This window comes from Montipora capricornis, chromosome 12 (assembly GCF_036669925.1).
Source record: "Montipora capricornis isolate CH-2021 chromosome 12, ASM3666992v2, whole genome shotgun sequence".
In the NCBI taxonomy this organism is placed as follows: Eukaryota; Metazoa; Cnidaria; class Anthozoa; order Scleractinia; family Acroporidae; genus Montipora; species Montipora capricornis.
The window spans coordinates 37,624,938-37,634,937 of NC_090894.1; the positions used below are offsets into that span (position 1 = coordinate 37,624,938).

The window sequence follows — 10,000 nt, forward strand, 5'->3', positions numbered from 1 at the left end:
CTAGAAAAGCCCCAAAAACCGGATTGGCAGATATCTAGAAAATACAAAAATAGGCGAGAAGTACTGAGAAAAACCAATAACAGGTTACATAGGCAAACAAATATCAGAAGGGGGAAATGGAAGGAATAAACGTACACATAAAAATGTAACAAATAAATAAACCCTTTATTGCATGGAAAGTATGGTACCACCGTGGGACCAAATAATAGCCTACATGAAAACATAGTAGGCAGCTCACGCAAAGGCGTACAAAAACTTAACAAAAGTAGTGTCTAATAACAAGAGTCACACTCTCCATAAGGCAAAGTGCAAAACCCCGCACGACCTGTAGGAGGCCTGGGGCGACGAAAGTCGACTCACAGAGCAACAACATCAAAATCAAGGGCTTTGGTGCCAAAAAGGGAATTACGGGCTTTCCCTTTGAAAAATAATCCCGGGAACTTGAGCAAGTAGACCCAGTCGATAACGAATCTGCTCCAGTGCACACCATCCGTTGCGCAGACGTTCCAGAAGAACGAGGACTTCCATACCGGTAAAATTAGGGTTCCTCTAGCAAGACACGCTTCCATGTGTTTAAGAACTCTGACAATTAGACAAACCGGGGGACAGAGCCAATCGTTGTCGTATACCCAGTCCCGAGAAAAGGCGTCAAGTGCCTCACAACCGGGCTGAAAAAACCGGGAATTAAACCTTGGTAATTTGGAATTGTAACTACAGGCGAACCTATCGACAGTATGAGGTCCCCAGTGATCATTAATACTCTGAAAAATAAAACCAATAATAGCATAATCGTCAAAATCAACAAGTCTGCTGATGGAGTCGGCTCTGACATTAAAGCCCTAGGGATCTATCTAGCATCAAGAGAAATGCGATACTTAAGGCAAATCCGAAAGGCTTCTAGAGCTAATGCCTGCAGATCCAATTTCCGGCTGCCGTTGAGAAGAATAGACTCAACGTTCTAGTTGTCTGAATACCAGATGACCCTTGCATTAGACAAACGACCTGCAAGGCCTCCAAGGCGAGATAAACGGCCTTAAGTTCTGTCCAAGTAGAACTCTGCACTTTCTCCTCAGGGAACCAATTGTGATGAAAAACTAATTCGGAATCGGACTCGACAAACGCGCCACAGGCTGAATCGGAAGCATCGGAAAAACTAACTCGGACCGGTAGCGATTTCGCAGGCCAATAAACTCTACCATTTAGGGAATTTACAATGTTAGCCCAAAAGTTAATCTCCGCAGTGGAATCATCCGACAAGAAAACTTCGCTGCCCCAAGAAATTGCAGAATTCACCACTGAAAAAAGATGCCTGGTCATAATACGGGTAACTTACCCCACACAAGAAGAAAGTCAAATAATCTGGCCCGCAACGCTGAACGTGAGCCTGGCGAACTTTCGGTTGCGAAGACAATGCCCGCAATGACCGGAGGTCGGAGGTCAATTTCGCAATGCGTTTATTGGTGGCCTGAACAGAGCCATCAATGGTGTTAAGAACAACTCCTAGCCATGTAATAACTTGAACTGGTTCCCAAACGGACTTTTCCTGGTTGGGGACGAAACCAGACTTGAGTAAATCAGAATGAACGGCTTAGCTGTGAATTTTGGCAGAAACTTTATCAATTCCCCCTCCTAGGCCATCGTCCAGAAAAATGGCAATAGGAATGCCCCGACTTGTCCAAGAGTTTTGAAGCGGTTAAAGAACTTGGTGAAAATAAAAGGAGTAGAAGAAAGGCCAAAAGGAAGGACGCAAAATTGAAAGTATCTGGACTTCTCCGTGCTAAAATCCAAAGCAAATGCGAGGTATTTGCGGTGCTCTGGGAAAATTTTCATATGATCGTAACCGGACTTCAGATCGAATTTAAATAAATAATAGTCCTTGTCGAAAATCTGAGTGGCCACGGACAAGTCTTCACACTTGAACTTATGCTCGTAGATGAAAGCGTTCACATGCCTCACATCTAAGATCAGTCTTTGTTTACCGAACTGCGAGTAGAAACGGAGAGCGGATTAATAATGTCCGGCGCGCAAGAAATTTCTTCGACAAGCTTAAGCTTGAGTACGTCATTAACAGCTTCACACACAAAAGTATTGTTGTTACGTGCAGAGGCATTGTTAGCTTTGAAGAAAGGTGTGGGAAGATGAAAAAATGGAATCTTGTAACCCTGGATGATGACATTCAGGATGAACTGAGAAATTTCCAGCGAACGCCAAAAGTCAATTCATTTTTTAAGTCTTCCACGAATTGAGGGCTGAGCGGGAGTATCAATATTAACAAAACATTGCTGATCTTAAGACGAGCTTAAAACTAGCGGGAAAACATTGCAAGAAGTCGGGTCAGAACTGGAATCAGGCTGACTGTCGCTCAAAGCTTCCAAGATAAAATCATTACTGTTGCGGCGGCATTCTTCATGAATGAACTCTTTTGTTTTGGAACATTTTTTTTGTGTGTCACGCTTGCATGTCGTTTTCATTATTATTCTGTTAGTTTCTCCTGCATAACTTTGTCTATTGGTCCTTAGTTCATTAGTATAAATTCGCGTCTTTGCTTTTTATTCGCTCTCGTTTTTGCTTTGGAGGATACAGTTTTAGGTTTTGCGTTTTTTTTTCCTACATCGCTTCGTTTGTCCGTTTTAAAGGCCATATAACGTTTGTAAGTATTATTTTTTGGCTCGTCTTTTCTGCTTAGTTTGTTATTTCTATAATCTTGTGTTTTGGTTCGTCCTTTTGCTGTAGTAACTTGTATTTTCCTTGTTTATTTCTCTAGCAACCGTATCGATTATTGCTTTCGCATCGTTTATCGCAACGTTCACCGCATCGCCTGTTCTCTTTAAACTAAGGATATTTGACATTAAAGAAGAACTTTAGTAACGCGTTGGAGCAATGGTTTTTGGCCCCTCCAATTACGATCAAAACAAGACAGAACTACACCTGATAAATCCTGCTCATCTAGTCACTTTGAAGTTGGAGAGACAGACTGCTTTGTCATTGCGGGGCAACCGGCACGCCAGTGCCCGGTTTTTACACAAGCGAAGCATGTGCCAATGTTAGGACGACGAGGCAGGAAACTAGAATTGGCAGTGGCTGGCTGGAAGGACTGGCTTTGGGGTTGGGAACTTGAAGACAAAACTGACCCGCGAAGCGGAGAAGATCTTTTGGTCGCAGCCATCGCTGAAGACTTCTTCTTCTTTCGAGAAGACAGAACTCCACGGGGACGCCTCTCAGCACTGTAGATGCGTTTTTTTGTCCTCCGAATCATCTGCTAGAACATGCTGTTTGTATTCTTCGATCGTATTCCAACCGTATTCGGACTTGTCAGCCAGAAGAATATGTTTTTGCCGTTCCACGAGCGATTTCTCACCTTCTTCGAGGTCGGACTTCACTTTCTCAAGGTTGGACTTCTCGGCGGCGGACTTCGCGCTGTCGAAGGTCTCCACAAGATTAAGATTGAACTTATAGTGGTCTTCGTTGGCTTTTTTTATAAACTCGTGCAGTTCTTGAAATTTCAATTACTTGATCTCTTTCATTTCCTGTTCTGACGAATTTTTGTTAGCACGCTTAATCTGACCTGCATTGTCCTTGAGTAGCTCCTTAAAGGAGGCCATTAACTGATCGTTGTTGGCTTTAATTAGGTCGGACACCTCGGCTTTGGTGATCAACATTACGAACGGCAAAGGGAAAAAATTAAACGAACGAAAGAACGCGGTTGGTTCTGAAGCCTAGATGACAACCACGTGCTATACCTGGTCTTATATACCCCTACATCGTAACCCATGATGCCCCGGCCGTGCCGACAAAATAGTTATTTCAGCCTTATTCGCTAGCTCACTCGTCAGAAATAACATTTGATGTTGGTAAATGGCCTGTTTGATCGTAACAAGATTAAGGAAAGGAATGAAAGGTTGTAACAATGTGACTCCGGAAAAACATATTCAAAGAAACAGAGAGTCTGCGTTTTCTGATCTAGCGAACTGAAAATCATCGGTCCTTTTGACTTAAACGTTTTCTTCTGTCGGCACACTCCAGCAACATCTTTCAGTTCTGAGTAACAAACATTAAAGATTTTCTTTCGTTTTCACCAGTTCCTGTGGTGAACTACCTGGTTTGAGTACAAATGGCTTTATAGAGTACACATTAGGCCCAAGTCAGTGCTCGAAGAGTGGACAACGCTCTACACCGCATACATCACTGTCCACTAATCAATTTAATTGATATTCACTGGACAGTGACTGATAGTCCTATCTACTAAATAGAAGAGGCCAACTGTTTTGACTGTATCAAAGTGAGTTGACGGGCTTCATTTGTTGTCTCAGAAACGAGATTCAAAAGCTCTGTAGTTTGAATCATAAACCGTAAATATTTGCTCTCAGTTAGATTGATTTTCCTTTTGTCAGTCAAAGCCACCGAGTCATCCCAGTTGATGGCTACTAATGCACTACCTACCATTGATGGAGTTCAACAGAATGTGTTAAATTACCTTTCACTTGTTCGTAAACTTCATTTGCAATCTTTTGCCAACCTGGCTGTTTAAAGCTAATTTATTTGCGATTAAGCCAATACTAGTTGACAGAAATGCCGCAGGTTGAGCAAGTAAGAACGTATCATGCTACTATTACGATACTGGTTGATTAATGTATAAGATACACTTCATGCACGTTCTTATCGGATCGCTAAAGACCCCTCAGGCGTTTCGTCGCCAGGGAATTTTTATCTATTCAGCTCAGATCGACCCAGATCTTTCATCCTGCAAATGGCCATACATGTAAATCACAATGCCGAAAAAAGCAAAAGTAAAACAAAGAAATGCGGTTTCTTGGTGGCATCCCATAAAATAAATATAACACCCAAACGTAGCAATCGCTTAATACCTATTATTGCATCAGGGTTCGATATCGTGATACTGCATTGTTACTGTAAATATCACAATCATTTCCAAAGAAATATCCTGCTTTGAGGGCGTTCACAGCGAGCTTTTGTCCTGCGAGGTATCCTTTCATACATGCAGAGTACGCGACATACATGATAGGTCTTCAAGTCCAACAAATTATTTTACGTTGTGGGCAAAACTCTTTCCGTGAAACCCATTTTTTCTTGGTTCAAAGTATGCAAAAGTTCATACGCCTTGAATAATATAATTGATCTCAACGAGTCCAACAAGTTTGCCATTTGGATCACCCTTGGATGACCCTTTGCACTTTTCGTGATGTAGCTTCAAGTTTTCAACAGGCCGCATTATTCTTGCCACTTGCTATATTGTAACTACAAATAATAGCCTTGTTTTTAATGTTAAGATTTTGGATAATCGCAGTTATGAACTTTACTTAACCAGTATTGAAAGGAAAGCCCGAAAAACTCAGGCTTTAACGGGATTTGAAGTTTGTCTCTCGTGCTAATTGATCTATCTTCAAGGGCACCCAACGTCAATTTTCGGAAAATATCTGTTCGGAAGACGATTTGAGATCTAGAATTTGCGGAATATTTGTTGTAAAATTTCTTGCTTGCCTGCCTCTCATTGGATTTTCGAACATCTAAAAAATGGTATAATTGCCCATTTTTAACGGATTTTTACCCTAAAACGGTCACCTAGAATTTTCGGTAGCCTTTTTTCTGGCTAAAATTTTTGAAAAGGTAAGTTTTGATCGCTATAATTTTCGGATCACTAGACTTTCAGCTAGGGAATCCGAACAGATAAAAAAAGTTTAGGGGATAAAAATATGCCTATATCTACCGTTTAATATCCTATAGGATGTATCGGCCTTGTGAAAAGGAATATATGTAACACATATATTTGAAAAGCGGAAAGAAGCAGTTATGAAAGTTACTTAATAAACAGCAATGAAGGGAAGAACGGCTGCGAAAATCACAGGATCTACTGGAAAACACGATATTCCCGGACTGTCTTTCTTTTGGGAGTCTCCGCACTTTATAAAAAGATCATCTTTACGTGAAAATAGATCAAAGAACTCAAGGGAGGCAAATGGAATTGATCATTTCAATGTTCACTGAAGGGGAACTGTGCGACTCTAGGAATAATGTGATGGGATTTTTTCAAGGCCGGTCTAAAACAGAGGTGACAACTGAGCCAAAAGTTTTCCCTGGATCCCAAACAACATGTTTGTACAGTGATTAGGTAGGAGATACTTTTGATGTCGCTAATTGGTCTATAGCACATGTACATGTTACTGGTAAAGTCCGTTTTCAGGTTGAATCTGTTGTCCGTTTTCAGGTTGAATCTGTTTTTAGGTTAAATTGGTGATCCTCATTTTACCTAGCTTGAATATGCACTCTACCTAGTTTAAAGCACCAATCAACCTATCAACTCCCCCTCCCCACCCCCCCCCAAAAAAAAAACGATTGAAAAGACCTATACCTTCCCTCAAGCTCAGTTTTGCGCATATTAACACATCTTCTTAATGTTTCTTTTTTTTGTTTGTTTGTTTATTATTATTAAAAATCTTTAAAATAAGCGAATTGCGAAATTATTTTACAAAGATAAAACTAATTACATCGTGTTCAAAATGGACTGGGCCTTACATTAATGAGAGGATAAAATACAATAAATTAGATAAAGAACTAGAAACTAGAAATATATATCAAGTTATACATTAAATTCCCATAAGTTCCTAAATTACATGTCATGAGCATAAAGGCACATTGCCGGAAAAAAGCTTCGTTTAAAGCGTTCAGTTTTGCAACTTATAAGGGATGGCCTGTCTTTGTTGCGAAGGGAGCGGCCGTGCGCGGTGGAACAAAATGGCGAAGACGGGACTCGGGCTCATTTGTCTTTTTAAATAATTTGCTACACAACTCCATTCTTCTTGTGTGAAGTGATACACACCCGGTAGTAGCTAAGGCCTCTTGGTAATGCAGTGCAGGAAAGATGATGCGCAGTGTCCGTTTCTGCACTTGCTCGATGCTATCTGATAGTTTGACGGGGAGGGCATTATGCCACACAGGACAACAATATTCGAGGACAGATCTAATGCAAAAGACCTAGCGCAAAATAAACCTTAAGTAGGTCGGCAAGTGGTACTCCGCCGCGTTTGAGGACACGAAGAATATACAGCCTCTTTGACGCCTTAGCCACAACCTCATTAATGTGCAAATCCCATCTTAGATTACTTTGAATTGGAACGCCCAATACTTTGTGAGCATCGACTGACTCAAGGGCCTTAGTGTCTATGGCCAAAGCTAATGGGAGATGGTCCACGACTCTACGAAAACGCAAAGTCATCTCCTTGCACTTTTTTGGGTTAAGAACCATATTGTTTGTAGCAGCCCAAGTGCTGATGTGGTCAAGTTCAGATTGCAAAATTGACACCCCGCGTGCCGCTGCAAATTCTGATATAGTGATGTCATCTGCATACTTCCAGTATGAGCAACGCGGGGAAGCCAATTTAAAATCGTTAATCATTATTACAAAAAGTAAAGGACCAAGTTTGGTCCCTTGAGGGACGTACTGGGAGCCAATAGGAGACGGTCTGCCGTAGTTTGATACATTGCCACCGATCAGTTAGGAAACTGCAGATCCATGGTATGATAGAGCGACGCACCCCTAAGTCAATTAGCTTCCTAATAACGATGGTATGGTCGATCCTGTCAAACGCCTTGCTAAAGTCAAGGAAGCAGGCGACTATCAATATGCTCGCCAACATCCTCGATCATCCAAGAGACCACAAAACCTTTCAAGACCTTAGACAAACAAGACGCTCCATAAAAGCGTACACTGGGTTGCCTATGGTACGTGAAACACAAAAACAGAAGGCACTGAATTGGGTGGTATTGAACTGCAGACTTCCGGTTAATTTTTTCAAGTGGGGAGTTATTAAGACCACGAGGGTCACCCACATATCGCGCCAGCAGAGGCCCTTTGGTTCACACGTTCACACCTTTAATTATTTTGTAATATCCTGTCCCATTTTGAGGTCTTTTAGTTTTTTAAGCTTTGGTAATAAATTCAGTTTAAAGATAACAAAACACGCTCTTGAGTAAAATTCACTCGTTTCTTCTCAGATAACATAGTTTTAATATGTAGCTCTGAATCGAATTCTCATCGAAAAATTAATGAAAATCGATCGTATAAAGACGAAGATTTCTGCAGTCTGACTTTTATGATAGCTTATGATGTTTTGTCAAAAGGACGAAATTGATCACGTGCTAGGCAACCATAAAGTTGCACGTGATCACCTTGTGTCAACTGACTGAACTACGGGAAAGCATGTTAATCGTTCGTCGTTTTCAGAATAAAACAACCACTGAGCTACTGGAGACTCTGGCGAGCAAGGGTGAAATGTGGGTCTTTAACTCGAGCTCCATCACGCAGCTACAGAGTCAAATGACGACTGACAGCATAGCTAATAACTGCATCGCGCAGTCACATTAAAGCATATCTGAGATGCGGCCAACCAACCACCTAATTGAGCGAATGTGAGAATGATATATACACATGAGAAATGAGATGTTGATTTTTTCGAGTTCCCAGTGGGTTCTATCAACATCTCATTTCTCGTGGGAAAAAAATATAAAGAAAATAAAATATAAAAAACCACGAAATGAAACCCAGATTCCGACTTAGTTTGGCAACCCAGTAAATAGGAGTTAAAGAGATAGGTCGGGTGTCGCTCTCACATAGAGGTTGTTTTACCTTCGGGATGGGTATGATGTTAGAACATTTCCACAGAATGGGGACGTCAACGGTAGAAAGCGATGTGTTAAAGATCTTTGCGACAGGCTCCGTCAGTTTGCAGGCAAATTCTTTAATTATCCGAGGCGGAATGCTATCAGATGCAAACGCTTTTTGCAAACCACGTGGGAATGTACAATAGGCACTTCCTCAACAGATGTTAAAAATGATGGGAGGCATGACGTATCAAGTGGTGGAATATCAGCAGCTACGGTTGCGAAATACTGATTTAAAGACTCAGCAAGTTCGCCTTCCGACAGTGCAACTCCGTCGCGCTCGAGGGTGAAGCAGGACTGGCAATAAATTCTTCCCGACATCACATTGACAGTACGCCACCACTGGCGAACATCATCTTTCCGTGTGTTTCGTACTTTTTCCTCCTAAAATTTCCTTTTCCTTTCTTTAATCTCTAACTGTACCTTACGTCTATAAAAGCGCCACAACTGAGCATCACTGGCGCTCCTTAATTAGCTTCTTTATACGTGCAGTAATCCAGGGTTTATCAGTTGGATGAAATCGAACAGTATTGGCCGGAAAAAATGGTCGACTCCGGCGTTGACGTCGGCAGTAAAAGATGAGACAAGGTCATTTGTCGAGGGACTGGGTCCAGACCCGTGGAACCACCCGTTCAGTCCCGCCCATAAGCCAAATCCTTTCAAAGCAGACTCAGGATAACGACGCAAACTACGCTTTACACAAGTATTACTCCTATTGTCGAAAGTGTCCTTAGGTGTCCACATGATTGAATTATGGTCCGAATACCCGAGAGGAGCAAAAATGTCAGGTGTTCTAGATTGTAAATTCGTTATAATTTAATCTAGAATGGCATCACGCCCAGTAGGACTAGAAACTACCTGCTTGAGATGGTGACTCCTAACTAAATCTTGAATGTTTAGGTGGTTGAAATCGCCCAGGATGACAACACCACCATCAGGATGTTTTGAGCGTTTAGCATCAATCGACGATACAAGATAATCACAAAGGGTCCTCTGCTCCTCCACCGAGCTATCAGGGGGGCTATACACGACGCACACTGCAACTTCTGATACTGGTCTCGGTAAACGTGGAGGTCGGGTCCATAACCACACGCATTCTAGATCCGGATCCTCCAAGTCCAAAGGACGTCTGATTGGTAGTTGTTGAGAAACGTAAACGCACACCCCACCCCCACGAAGTTGCACCCGATCCTTACGGTGGATTCCATACCCGCCAATCGATATTTGATCGTCATGAAATTCATCAGTAAGCCATGATGCTGTGACCGCCGCTATATGCTCCTCGTTAACAGACATAAACGCGGCCAGCTCATCAATCTTTGAA

General features: G+C 41.9%; 1 protein-coding gene and 1 pseudogene across 1 annotated transcript in view; one reads left to right on the forward strand and one right to left on the reverse strand.

Moving 5' to 3' along the window:
• LOC138027221 (uncharacterized) overlaps window positions 1-10,000 on the forward strand; it is a 33,883-nt gene that overhangs the window by 9,385 nt on the left and 14,498 nt on the right. The gene's annotated exons all lie outside the window — the stretch shown is intronic.
• On the reverse strand, window positions 2,769-4,399 carry LOC138027222 (uncharacterized; annotated as a pseudogene).